Source organism: Grammomys surdaster, unplaced genomic scaffold (genome assembly GCF_004785775.1).
Source record: "Grammomys surdaster isolate TR1022 unplaced genomic scaffold, NIH_TR_1.0 125316, whole genome shotgun sequence".
Classification (NCBI taxonomy): Eukaryota; Metazoa; Chordata; class Mammalia; order Rodentia; family Muridae; genus Grammomys; species Grammomys surdaster.
In genome coordinates this window covers 9,226-24,176 of record NW_021620194.1, presented here as the reverse complement: position 1 = coordinate 24,176, position 14,951 = coordinate 9,226, and the positions used below count along the sequence as shown (strand labels likewise).

Sequence of the window (14,951 nt, the reverse complement as noted above, 5' to 3'; positions counted from 1 at the left end):
CAGTGGCTGGTGACACTATCCTAGCCCAGTGCACATCTCTAGGTCCAGAGCAAACAGAATCTCAGACGAGCTGTGGGGAAAAGGGCAGGCATGGTGGGAAGAAAGAAACTGGAAGTGGATGGAGGACAGTTAGGGGAAGTCTGGATGTTTTCTTGGAAGCAGCAAAGAGTGTGCCCTTGTGCAGAATGGTGTGATGGTGGGTTCTGGGGAGGCTCCCTCTCTGTGGCTCCTACTGGGTCATCTTCCACCTAACATTCTCCCTCTGCACAGCTGGCTCTGGCCTCCAGCTCTCCTCCACCCTCACTGGGATTCATTTTCTATCACGTGACCTGCCTTTATTGACCATCACTGTCCGGCCAGGTTCAGGCTGTCATAGGAGCACTAGGTTGGAATTCTGGGACTCACACCTGACGGGGATACAACTGCCTGGTACCGGTCCTGGGCTAGGCATTTTTGGGGTACTTTCTCTTTGGATCTGTGCTGAGGTGGGCACTGCTTCTTGGTTCATGGAGGAGGCTGGTGATGGATGTGACCCGAGGACACAGTGTCTCCTGCACAGGCTCTTCACAGCCGTGCCTTTTCTGAAAACAGGGTCTCATTATGGAACCCACTTTGGTCTTGAACTCACAGTTCTCCTGCCTTAGTCTCGTGAGTATGGTGCCTTTATTATGATCTTGAGTAATGTGAAACACTGGCATTTACCAAATCTACCAGTGCCATGAAGAGAGAAGCAGGAGGCCCAAGGAAGAGGGCTGGCCCACAGGGACATGGGCAGCAGGAGAGGAAAAGCCTCTTGTCTCTCACCCAGTGAGGGACTCCACTCCTTAAGGCTGTCTCCCAGGTCTAAAACTTCCTGTGTTAGGAAAGGTGCTTTCGACAGAACAGAACATCACATCTAGGAGTAGCTAAGAGCAAGAACATTTATTCAAGTGTGAACAATCCAGAAGTCAGTGGTTGCAGGTATGCTGGCTCAGAGTCAGCCGTCTCCTTCCCCTCCTGATCACAAGATGGCTGTCAGGATTCCAGGCTCCATGTTCTCACCCAGCAGCAGCACCTAGACAGAAAGGGAAGGGGAGCCCAAGAAAGCTGCCAGCACATCTCTGGTGAGAAAGCAAAGCAATGGCCCTGAAGCTATCCGTGCAAGTCCCACGACACTGAAATGAACTCACAGGAGGTCTCAAAACAGCACCAGCTATACCTTTTTCTTATCTGTAAGAATGACCACGTCCCGTGTGACAGACTAAGCTTTGAGGCCTTTAGAAACTACTCCCTAAGAGTTCCATGCCCACACACATTTAAAGTTTGATTCTGGTTATTGCTGACTGGTAAGGAATCTCTTTGTCTCTTTCTTCCTCATCCCACTGTTTGTCCACAGCTCTCAGTTTCCCCTGCTCCCCCGTCCCCCACTGCCACATCAGGATGCACATCAGGGAAGACATTCTGCAGCCCGAATAATCACTCAATGCAGAAACTACTGATGACAACATTCTGCATCCCTGTGGGTGCCTAGATACATATTTACAAGTTTTTTTTAAAGGTCTAGAAAAGTACACACCAAGCCCATCACAGAGGTGCCACAGAGACAAGGACGGGAACGGGATGGAAGCAGGTGGCCAGAGGGACTTCAGCTCCAGCAGTGGAGCTCTGTTCTTAAACAGGAGGATGTATTCATGTTTCCCTTGTGTCATTAAACTTTAATTTGAAAAAAATTCCCATTCATTTTCAGCCAATTACGCTGGCTCTGTGCTTGGCTGTGTTTGCATGTTTGTGCCCAGGGAGAGAGAACATTTACTTTGTGTGTGTCTGTGAATGAAGTGCAGCGATTAGAAAGTAGATTAAAAAGAAATGTAGCCAACAAAAGCCAAACAAAACAGGAGGGGAGTAGAGAAAACTCATTCACAACAATCATGGAAACCAAAGATAGCAAGCCAGAAGGAAAGCCACAAATTTCCGAGGAGAAAGCTGTGTGTGTCTGTGTGTGTGTCTGTGTGTGTAAGACATGTGGGGACTGGACAAACAGAGTTCTGCCTCATTCTTGCAGTGAATGACACAGTATTGTACTGACGTCAGTTTCCCCCAAATTCATCTCTGAATTCACAGTATCTGACAAGCAACTTTTAGAGTCTGTGTGGAGAGGAGCAGGCTGAGACAGCTGGAAGGAAGTACAGTGAAATGTGGCATTTTACTTCACAGATATCACAAGGTGGTAAAAAGTAACAGTGAAATAAATTCTGCTACTGACAGGAATAAACAGATTAGTTAAAAAAAAAACTAAACAAAACCAAAACAAACGGGGGGGGGGCCGGAGTCTAGGGAAAGCAACACAGGATGAAACGAGCGGATGTGTTCTATTGTGCTCCGATAACTGGCTGTCCATTTTGAGAAAGGTTAGACACTGTCTCAATTCAATCATAGACATATATTCCAGATATAAGACAGAGCCAAGAGCGAGAGCTGTGAGATCATTAGCAGAGAATGCAAGCCCCACTTAAACCAAACATGATACACATTCAAAAGGAACAGAGGAGGCGGGGGAGGGGGGAGGAATCGGATTTGATCAAAATGGGCAACTTCTGTCTAATGGAAGCAAGATTGTACAAAGAGCAGACATGCTCGCTCGGAGGAGTGTTTGTCCAAAAGCAGGAAGGCTTCCTGTCTGGATTACATCAGGACAGTCTACAGGTCACTGAGCTGAGGGTCTTGGTAAGAACTGAGAGTTCAGAGTGGGAATCATACAGACACCCAATGTACACATGAAAACCCCACTGTTGAACAGGAAAATACACATTTAAAAAGGGATTTAACTTTTTCACCCATCCAATTGGCAAACATTGAGAACTGTTCCCAGTGTAGGGATTAAAGTCTCATGGCCTCTGGCTAGACACTTGCCTGGGTCAGAAACCATGGCAGGCCCTGGTGAAGTCTGCTAAAACTGAAACCGTGCATTCCACTTCGCTATCACTGCTGAGAGAAGGCTGCTCAAAACAGAGTAGAGACAAACAGCCAACTGACGGCGGAGTCTGGAGATGGAGGATGAGGGCTGAGGGAATGGGTGTTCCTCTGTGTTAAAGAACAACATCAGGGATCACCATGGCAGTGTTGTAAAGATACTAGAGGGAGTCAAGACACAGCCTCAGGCAAGCTCTCAGCATGCTGGACCCTTCCAAAGCACTGCATGCCCTAGAAGCAGATCCACAGAGCTGTGGAGGGACAGGACCCAGAACTTGAGCACAGGAGACAGCAGCTGGGCTCATGTCACTCCACCTCTAACAGGGAGAATGGATTCATGCTTTGCTTCCTTGATTAAAGTGTAATTTGGAAAGATTCTAATTTGTTTTCAGCTAATTATGCCAGCTCTGTGTTTAGTGGTGCCTGTGTGTTTGAGCCCAGGGAGGAAGAATGTTTACTTTGTGTGTGTGCAGAACGAGCTCCCAGATTAGTGAAAGGTAGGGATGCGGCATGGGGAACACGGGTCAGGGGAGCCATCCTGAGCTGCTAGAAACCCTGTACAAAGACTGAGGGTCAAATCCACCAAGAAACAGAAGGCAAGCTGACCCAGAGGAAGCAGGCATCTTTTCTGGAGGGACGAGATGCTTTCTGGGCTGGGAGGGCTCTGGAGCACACGGGAAAAAGAGGCCAACTTCCTTCAGATTTATCTGTGAGTTCAGTGTAACACCAACAAAATTTCCTATAGAACATTCTCTTGAAAGCTGATAATTTTTAAAATTCATGCAGTAGGACTAATGCATAAAGATGAAGAAAGTAGTTCTGCAAAGCAACAGAGGACAGGTTGGCTGGTCCTACCCTTAGCAAAGCTTAGCATTAAGCCTGGGAGCACAGACTCAGAGGACCAGGGCTGCCCTGACAAGCACAGGGCAGGCAGGGTGGGTGCCAGGTAAGGGGAATAGGTTTAGCTGAAACATTCCACAAAATAGTGCTGTGTGTGTGTGTGACGTGAGATGGTAAGAATCGTGTATATGGGATCTATTCTTTTACATGATTATACATTTACAAACTACATATAAACATAAATATACATGTAATATATATTTATAAATATAGATGCCAGAGAAGAAAATACAAGAAACTAATATAAAGGAGGCTTCTTAAGATTGTCAAAAGGAGGTGTAAAAAGTAAAACCAGTAGACAACTGTTATCAAAACCTTAAACTTTCTAAAAGCAATTCAATGAAGTGTCAAACCCCACAATGTAGAAAAATATTTGCCACTACCAACAAAGCATTAGTATATCAAGTAAATAAAATACATGAGGAATTAAAAATCAATAAAAGATCAAACATCTCTAAAAGAAAAAAAATAGGTAGAATATAGCATCATACCCATAATCCCAGTATCCAGGAGGCTGAGGAATACAGGACCCCGAGCTTGAGGTTAGGATGGACTACATAGTGAGTCCCTATCTCAAAAAATTGGTATTAAAAAGAGATGGGAGGGAGGGAGGGGAGGAAGGAGGGAGGGAGAGGAAGGAAGAAAGGAAGGAAGAGAGGGAAGGAGGCAGAGGGGAAGAGGCAGGAAGAACATGGGCAGTTCCAGAGAGGGAACTAGGAATGAGGATGAATAAAAGCGTCAGCTGGGGTGGGATACAGACAGTGCATACTAATCCAGACAGTATTTTCATCCATCCAATTGGTGAAAACGTTAAAACTGGAGACGTTCTGGCAGGAGACTGAACTGGGCACTTTGGAGAACACTGTAGTCGTTTTTTTATCTGAATTCAGGCCATGTCTACCCTGTGACCCAACGGTTCCAGGTACTTGTCCTACAGAAATCCTTGTATGTGAGCAAAAGGTGACCAGCACAAAGAAGACACCAAAGGCATCTTAATCATCAGTCGACAGGACACAACTGAGACAGGAGGCAGGATGGCTGTGTGCAGCCAGCCGAGGGGAGCACTGGAATGGACGGAGATGCAGACAGCCACTCGAGGTGAGTCCTGTAGGCCACAGGGCTCAGTGGCACCTCCAGTGTGAACACCACCTACCTATGCAGACAGACAAGACAAAAGGAGAGACATGTTGGAAAGGGCACAGGCAGACACTAGACAACAGGGGCAGTTAGGCCAGCTCCCGCCCACTGAGGGTCCAAGGAACCAAGGCAAAGGCCCAGGGCTAAGTAGGGATGCTCCTGCTGTACTGTGGACTGTAATGAAGAGAAAATGTATTCGTGTTGTACTTGTATAAGTGAAATTTAATTCAAGCATTCAAACACATTCCTTGCCAATTAGCTCAGATTTGCACAGGTCCTGTGTTCTCACTTGTCTGTCCAGGGACAAAGCACGTTTGCTCAGTGTGTGTCTGTGAATGCAGCACAGTGATAAGCAAATTGATTAAAATGTGGAAAGTGAAATGAAAAACTGGGAAAGTTTTTCTATTCACAAAAGCAACAAAACTAATAAGGTGTTCAGGGATCAAGTCATTAAGAAATGTGGAGAATGCCTGCGACCTGCGGGGCCAGCTTTTATTAGAAGGCACTAAAAGCGAAGCAAACCCAAACCAAACAAGGGAGACTGACCACAGGAGACGGGCACCGTGGTCGTTGATGGGAGACGCTGATGGCATCCTAATGATGTTATTTTTTCCTCCAATGCAGTCTCTCTTAATAAGATTTTTTCTCCCATGGAACTTTGACAAGCTAATTATAAGATATACAAAAGTAAAACAGCAATATAACAAGGTAATTTTTTTTTTTTAAAGAATAGAGGGCAGAGTAAGGGTACTTACCGTATCAGGTATTAAGACACTATTTAAAACTTTGCTCATTAAAAATACAGCCTTGGCTCACAAAAACAGAGATCAGCAGCATGAAGGTAGGAGACACAGGATCTGGGAGGAAAGAGGGGGTGGGGCTGTGAGAGGCACTCAGCAGGTGTGCTGTCTGTCAAACCCCATCTCATATCACACACAAAATGTGCCTCAGATGGAGTAAGTCCATCAGAGTGTGCACAAATCCATAGCAAATACCAGAGTTTGGATACAAATACAGACTGTGCCACAGGGCGAGGGTCTGTCTCCAGACCACACCAGCGCAGTAGGACGGGACACTGATGGGGGTCAGTTTCAGAGAGGGCAAGCTCTCCAGGAAGACCAGCTTGGGCCTGCTGGACTGCCCCCCCCCCCCTGGCCCCCCCCCCCCCGCCCCGCTGGTTTCTTTCCTCTCTCCTGTCTCTGTCTGTAGTCGTTTCATCACTCCTGTGGTGTTGGTACAATCAGCTGTATCTTCTCTGGCTTCCATTCCCTCCTGGAGGGAACACAGAGCACTGTATCTTGTGAGAGAGGTGATGCTCGTGTGAGCCTAGAAGTCAGGGATGCATGCGACAGTCTCCATTTCACCCGTGCATGCCTCCCCAGACTTATCTTCTCCAATTCCTGTTTCTAGAGCTGCAACTGTCATACTTTTTGGTAGGAGCAAGAACACATGTTGACTTTTGGAATTCTAGTCTAAGGCAGAAGATTCTGGCTTGGTACTTAAAGAGTTCACTGATTACTGCACACAGAATATTAAGTCATGATCCCAGCTACAAATCAGGATCCAACTGGTGCTAATTAGATATACATGCAGGACACAGGGCAGATAAAAGCTCCCAAAGAACATGGGATCATGTTGCTCTCTAAAAGGTAAATAATTGAGTTTTGCCCACGTTTGGTCATAATGCACATTATTGCCCCAAACTAATTTATCTTCCTCTGCACTTGACCCCAGCCCTGTTGGGAGTTATTTCAAATAACTGCCTCCATTCATAATTGCTCAATTACACTGGCTCCACAGCCCAGGATATCCATGTACCAGCATTGCTCTTTCCCTCAAGATTAAGATGAAAAAGGCCAGGCCCTGTATCTCCTTAGCTCCTCCCTGACTATCTGTCTCTCTGGAGTCTGCTTCTGTCCATCCAGGAGTAAGCCTCTGGCAAAGGGTTCAGCTCTGCCCAGAATCCTTTCTACTGGATTTCCCATCCAGATCTGGAGCATGCTTCTGTGAGAGCCCCCATCAGTGTGGGACACCGTACACTGATGTGCATGACTGCTTCTTCCTCCTCTGTCACTACACAGCCCTACCAACTGCCTGGCTTCCCCCGAAGAACCCCAGACTAGGCACAGTGAAGGGATGGCATAAACTGTGTTAGTGAACGACGTGTCTCATCACAGTTGGGAGCTCATGTCCATGAACATGCTCGTCTTTCCTAGCCCCACCCTCTGCACGTCCATCTTTTACGTCTCCAAGTTCTCCTTCTTGATTCTGTAAAGGGTTCGTGACAGTCTCGTGTCTCCCTTGCATGTTGACATATCCCTTTATGTTCCTGAAACTTCCCACAAATGCTCTTTTAAAGCCACTACAAGTATGCTAATTCTGAAATGCAAAGAGAAAATTCCTGTCTTGATCTGACTGAAATTCACTGCCACATGTGACAATGTTGATTACTTTCTCCTTGAATCCCTGCACTACCTTGGTTGCCATGGCAACAGCCTCTCCAAGTTGTTTGTTGCATCTCTCAGGTCCTTCCCTTTCTGCCACCTTGATCAGCTTCTTGTACATCTCTAATTTCTGGTCTTTACCTGGGCCCTCTGACATCTCCACATGGTCTTTAGGAAGTCACTTCCTTTGGGTCTCCACTATTGAGTGGCAATGGCTCCAGGACAGCTTGGCTTTCTTCAGCCTTCTACTTGGGATTCAGGTATCTGCCAGGCCTACCTGTCTATGTCTCCAATACCTTAGCTATATATGAGCCACTTTCCAATGTCTCCGACTAACTCATAGTACTGTGTTCCTCAATCCAGCAGCCTGCCAACCATCAGGGCTGTACTCAGGATGTCTGGGCACTCATGGCCTGCCCTTTTAAGTATGTGTGCATGAGCATGCAAGTGCATTTCAGTGCATGTGTGTGTGTGTGTGTGTGTGTGTGTGTGTGTGTGTGTGTGAATGTAGGAGCCTGCAGAGGCCAGAAGACTCAGCATGACATAAGTACTGGGAACCTACTTGGGTACTCTGCAAGAGCAGTGTGAACGCTTGACTAGGGGTCTCCAGCCTGAGCCTGACCTCTTAACAGCCACCCGTTCTAAGTCCTTCTGTCTTCCATTTCCCATGAAGTCCTGATTCATTCCTCTCCAAGCCTACTGGTCTAGTTGAGAGCTGTCTCATACATCCCCAGCCTCTGGACAGACCATCTGTTAACGGAGATCAGGGCTTTCTAGACTTCTTCACTTCCCATACGGCTCTATAAGCCTACCATATTTCCTAGTGTGGAATCTCACCTAGCTGAGGTAGAACCTGGGCTGCTATACCATGCAGAAGACACACTAGCTATACCACAAAGCATAGTCATGGCTCAAGCAGCTGAGCAATGGCTCGGTTGACCTTGACTTCTGGTACAAGTATGAAATAAATAGCTGGAATTCAGTCTACACGGCCTAGGAGAGAGCAAAGAATCAAGACTATGGCATCACTACCATCCGCTCTACTTCTTACCACTATCCTTTTGCTTTGCTTCCCTGGGTCTTAGTTTCCTTCCCTGTGATACAGGCCAGTGCTAGCTGGCTGCCTCATTGCATGCGGGTGGAGGGGCTGTCATGATCAGACAAGACAGTGGCCATGACCATGTAACATATACTATGAGGACCAAGTCCACACTGAGGCTAGGGAGAACCCCTAAGATCCAGATAGTACAACCACTACGTATATGTCACTTGTTGAGTCCATGGATAAGACAACAGAAATCTTTTGGACAAAATGAATGTATCTAAATCTCCATTTCAGATACTGAAGTAAAGACAATGAATATTCTGCCCCTCCATCGACAGCTGCCTGTTGCTAGGTGTCTAGAACAACAAAGAATGCTAAGCCATGACCCCAGCCACCAGGCAAGATGAAGCCACTGCTCATTAGAGCTGAAGTCAGGATAGCAGGGCAGATGAAGGCTCCCTGAGAACATGGAGATCAGGTTCCTCAAATAAGGAACATGATTCAATTTTGCATCTTCCATCAACACAACTAATCCCTTCACCTCAGCACTTAATCCCACTGCTCTGGGGCCCCATGCTGTCTGTCTTCACTCTGCAAGTCTGGCTGGCCCAGCCTTCCCCTGTCCTGATGCTGAGCACTGGTGCTTTCCCAGCTCTGTAGCCCTCCAGCCCTCTCCATCCAGCCAGATTAGAGGTCAATTGTCCCCATCTGGGGTCTTCTGTCCTGACCTTAGAGCTGTGTAGCAACCGCTTTGCTGGGTTCTGCAACAAAAGTGCTTTGGTTGTTGCTTCCAATGGTACAACTTCTTCTCAGGTGTCCTGCTGTATCTGCCCTTAGAATGCCAGTCACAGATCAGTTTTGAGTCAGGTTCCTGAGAGTCTGTCTGCACATTTGTGCTGGTACATGTATGTATATAGCAGATGCTTATGTGTTTGTGTGTGTACACATGCATGTGTATATCAAGCCACAGGTAGGAGTCAGGTGTCTTCATTACCCTCCACTTTATTTTCTGAAGTGGGATCTTTCCTTGGAGCTAAATTTGTTATCCAGTGTGTGCTGTCAGTCTCCATGCTCATCTAGTATACAGGGCTGGGGATTGAACTCAGGTCCTAATGCCTGCATAGCAAGCATATCAACCTTAGCTGTGTGCTCTGAGGTGAGTTTAGAATAGAGCTTTCCTTCTAGTGAACAGAAGATCAACAATCTGCACCTTGGCTTTGGACAAGCCCTCTCCTGTTCCAGGTCCAAGTCTCTGGTTGATGATGACACCTGAAGTTATGTCCTCAAAGAATGTGCCACCTGCACAGAGAACCAAAAGGCCACGGGAAGGTCTGACTGGCAACAGTGACAACAAACACTGGGCAGCATTTCAAGGTGAAAGAGTGTGGAGAAATGGCTCACCTACTTAGCCAATGTGAATGGATCCATCTAGTTGGCATCCATCAATCTGCAGGCATCCAATCCTGCAAGGAAACATTACTCAAGCGCCATAAGAGTCCATTCCCACCCTCTCCCTCACCTGTACCGACCTACCTGCATGGTCTGTCTGCCAAGACATTTCACCACAAGCAGCAACAAAGTCTCAGCCAGCAGTTCCTGGCAAGCTCAGCTTTTGGGGGCTGCAGTCACGGTGATCCTTCCAAGCTCCGGAATGTGGAGCTGACGAATGGAGTCTGATCCGCACCCCAATCAGCACTGCCACAGCCATGGGGTGTCTGAAGATGTGATGCTAGCACTGAGAAGGAACTCAGGGATAATCTAGTTTAACTGCTTCCTCCTATAGATTGGAAGGCAGGCCTGATGAGTGGAGATAATTCCCAGCAAGTAAGTGGAGAAGCATCCTAACTGGGAAAATCAGGATGGGGCCCTGCCTATCTAACTGACTGAAAGCTGTGCAGGGGCTGGATCAAAGGCTCAGCACTTAAGAGCAGTGGCTGACTTTGCAGAGGACCTGGGATTTTAGTTCCTGAGACCCACATAACAGCTCTAGGGGATCCAATGCTGTCTTCTGGCCTCTATAGGCACCAGGTACCCACATGGTACATTTGTATACATGCAGGCAAAACAATTATAAAATAAACAAAGTTTCAAAACAAAACAAAGAAAAAATAGTGAGGAGCTATGGGTTGTAAGGCTCAGGTAGTAGCAAATGTTATCTATCCAGGGAAGGAGGCCATGCATTATTTGAAAGGGGCGCTACAATCAGAATGGACAGGCTATAGTGCCAGATTGTGCTGGAGGTCCTCTATGTGATGTCTGGATGATTGAGACTCATTAGGGGATCCCCGAATCTTAAGACCCACAAGTGCATACAATCCTCAAACACCAGGCGGAACTGTGACCAAAGGAGGGCTGCTTTTCTAGTCTTGATCACTGTAGGCTATCAATTCTGAATGACCCAGGCAGCCCCATGAGCTGACCAATGGATGAGAGAGACCCTGGTTCCCATCCATTTTCATGACCTTAACACTGACAGTTTCAATTGATTGCTCTACTATTTATTTATTTATTTATTTATTTATTTATTTATTTTCCAATCTACTTTTATACCATTTTAATTACATGCAAGTATTAAGGTCAGTTCTAGGTTGAGGAACTAGCAGTACAATAAATGCAAGTAGTCAAGGAACAAGCAAGAGAATAAAAACATATAGTCAAAGAACAAGCAAAGCAATAAACAAAGTCCTGTGATCAATCAAGTGATCACAGTTTCTAAGGGCTTATCAGGATCACCAAAATATCTGAGCCTATTCACTGCCCTAGCCCAAAGTCATTTTCATGCCTGAAGCCTACTTCTTTGTTCTAGCCTAAGATTTAGATTCCTGCCTGAAATTACTTTTTTGTTGTAGCCTAATGTCAGATTCCTGCCAAGCAGCCTATTTCCTTGTCCTTGGCCAATGTCAAATTCCTGCCAAGCTGCTCCAAAAGCTCTCCACCTCTCCCTGCTTTTTATTTCATAAACAAGACTGAGCCTGTGTTAGGTCATTCTGACAAGAATGCCTTCCTTACCCATTATGGAATATGTATCATCCAAAGCAATGAACATATGGCTTAGGTTGGTAAGGCTCTGTGCAGAATCTTACCCGTCTTTGGCTTGCCAACCTGTTAAATTAATACCTCTGTCTGGGGGTCTATTTTCAGTTTCAAGCCATGTACTTTGGCTACCAACATGCTGATGTTGTTAAAGACAAACTTTAACATGATGGCCAAGAATAAAAGTATTGTCAGAACAAAAAGGGCTAGCGTTATCAAGCTATATATGTCATTCCTAAAGCTTGACCAAAATGGCAATACTGACCTCAGGCCATGTATAATTTTATCAGCAGTATCTGCAGCATCAAATCTCAGCAGAGCAACATTCTTTAAACCCATAATCTCACTATGCAAAGTTAAAACATCCAGAGAGGTGTTAGCATTATGCCAAATACCCTGCAAGTGTCTTTAAACCTTTTCCTAATTATGACTATCATTGTTAATTTTAGAAGTAATACAAATCCTTTGGCATTTGGCATGACACTCGAGATGACTCCTTACTCTTAAACTCTGAACTTTCTTTCAATAATCTGAATAGGATAAAGAGCATCAATCCAATGTTCCAAATGCCTATCTAAATCCTCTTGTATACTCAACACATTAGTAAAAAAAAATATTTTTTTTGCTAAATGATTAAAAAAAGTAACTGTCTTTATTTCTTATGTCAAAGCTATTGGAGAAGCAGTGATGCTAGCAATTAATGCTAATTAAAGCTGTTATACCAGCAATAATCAACCTACTACCCTCTTGCTTCTGCTTAAATCCTGACTAATTTCTTCTAGTACTTGCAAGCTTTTTCAGAACACCAAGGTCCTGTAATACTCAGGACAATAAAATAAAAGCTGGTTAATAGACCCTCATAACAGATATGCCAGGTTTCAACACACTAACACAATTAGAAAGTGTACAATCAATGTAACTTACAGTAAATACTATAGAATAGACAAAAGTAATTTTAACTTGACAATTAAAAGAGCCTTATTACACGCACTAACACTTGTTTGAAATCCAGATACTGTCTCAACTTTATCTCTTGCTGACATAACATCATAGAGAACTTCAGCTGACTTCCAAATATGTCTCTGAAAATGTCCAGAACCAACCTTTCACATGAGAACTGTTATTTCCAATATTCGATTGATTTCTAGACTAGCCCATGATTGAATCTGAATAACTGGTCACATTTAGAAACAATAAAAGGATCTCTTTTTGATTCTCTGTCCCACAAGGTCAAAAAACTTGAGGCCAGGTAGCCTGTCCTATCTGGAATATGGGCAAGCAAAGGTGGGTCAGGAGCATATGTCCAATACAGTTTCCCAGTCACCATTGTCAGGGCACTCAGCAAGCTCACAGGTCGGCATCATTCTTTGTCCCAGCATCAGCATGTCTCACCAATCACTCTGGCAGCTACCATGCTCCTTCAGCATCCTGCAGAAAAAACACAAACGTGCTCTCTTCCCCATATTAAATACCTATGATCCTGGGCATGTTAGAGCTCCTGGGAGTCCAGTCTCCTCTGCATGTTGTGGAGCTGGGTGCAGAGCTGGCACCCAAGGTCTGCTCAGGGCACTGGCACAAACCAGAAGGGCCTGCATAAAATTGAACTGCTCTGAGTACAGTGGATCCTCTAGGATGGGTCAGGAGATGGTGTCTTCTTGGGAGCAGACTGTTGAGGGAGATATTTAAAATGGATGGCATGCAAATCTGGCTTGTTCTTAATCAGCTGCCATCTTCCCAACTAGACAAGGCCTGTGGCCATGAGCTGTGGCAGGAACAAGCCGCTGCTTGGCTCAGGCGGACAGCTCAGGTGGCCAGAGACACTGGCCCTGCCACCCATGAGATGCTAGCATGGGAGATGGCTCTGCCAACCTTCCACGATGTCTCCACAAGATTGTGCTGTGCCCAGACCATCCTGCCATCCACGTGGTACCTGGTAGAATGAGACTCTAATGTTCAAAAGATTATCCAAAGGCTTTATATATTTGGTAATGCTCAAATAACAGGATGCCCAATTAACCAATTAACTAACCTAAATATAAGTTGTTACCTAGGGCTGCTCCCGATACATCGCTCCTACATCTCTGTCTCGTCCACTCCTCCTCTTCCTTTCCTTACTCCTCCCACCTTAGCTCCTCCCAACTTGTGGGGAAAATATGCCACTACATATCATCCTTCCTATTAAAATTAAAAAAAAAACTTTCTCTCAAAATACAATTAGAGCACAACTGTATCAATTTGTATCAGTAAGGTACGAGATAGACCTAATACGCAGTCCATCATTTTGCTCAAAGTAAATAGCCTGGGTTGGCTATGAGACTATAAGTCTTCAACTCTATCAGAAATCCAGAATGACTGAATTAACTGAAGATATGGGAAGCACAAAGCATAGCTTCCAAAACTTAGCCAATTTATAGAGACTGCTGAATGCCTGGACAGTCCCTACACTTGAAAACATTGGAGCATCCAATCTTCAGCCTTCTGGCCCAGGATCATCTGACAGACCCAGTAATGCTGAATTTTTAAGGGTTGATCACTCTGCCTTGGCAGATATAATCAGTTGACCATTCTGCAAGTGTGTCTTTTTTCTGAACAGTAATTTGTCTGTAGATGAAAAGAGGCAATTCTTGCCTAGTGGCTCTCTCACCACAACTGGAGTAACTCCAAAGATGCCCAATTTCTTCTTAGAATCCAAGACAGGGAAGCTGCCAGGAGCAGACAGGTCTCTAATCAAATGAACATTAATATAGGAATGTTTGTAGCATCAATTCTGTGGATTTCTGACATTTTTGAAAACCAACTATCTATGTAAAGCAATCTGGACTACAGTCCATTAACTACTTTCAGCTATGTCTAATTAAAATCTAGAAAACACTCTAAAAGCAAACTCAGAGCCATGAATTTGCTATAGGCCCTTAACTCACAGGCCAACCATATCAGATCAGTTAAAAAAATTAAAGAAGGATTGGGTCTGAGCTTTGTATCCACTAGTTTTGACTTAATAGAAGAAAATATACCAATGAAACTCTTGAATTTGAAGTCAAAATAAATTTTGTACCATTTAAGAAATTATAACTTCAGCTTAATAACAATTATACAGTTTTCTACCAAATAGGTTATGGCTATGTAATTCTAACTATTCCTCCCTGTTCTAATAAAAATCATTACTTTTCCCTAGAAGGATAGCCTAATATTAACCACCTCAGTCCCCAAGGTCAGGGAATAGGGGTGCTGACTCTTTATTAACTTCTTCAAGCTGAATTTGGGCGTTGAGATATTAGAAGAGGAGGGGGGAGGGTAAATTGATAAGCCTCTGATGACTGTGTCTTCACTGCATCCAGCTGAAATTCCAGGACATCAGAGGTTTGAGCAGGTCTGCTCAACTTGCTTGATCAGTAGATACACCAACGCTGTGCATTCTGCAATATACAATTCTCAAAACAAAT

General features: G+C 44.9%; 1 long non-coding RNA gene across 1 annotated transcript; it reads right to left on the bottom strand.

Moving 5' to 3' along the window:
* Window positions 1-902: 902 nt before the first annotated feature.
* On the bottom strand, window positions 903-9,960 carry LOC114637485. Its single transcript, XR_003713759.1, has 3 exons — window positions 9,877-9,960; window positions 5,742-5,843; window positions 903-5,652 (listed from the first exon to the last, which is right to left on the bottom strand). It is a non-coding gene; the product is annotated as an uncharacterized LOC114637485 (long non-coding RNA).
* Between the last annotated feature and the right edge of the window lie 4,991 nt (window positions 9,961-14,951).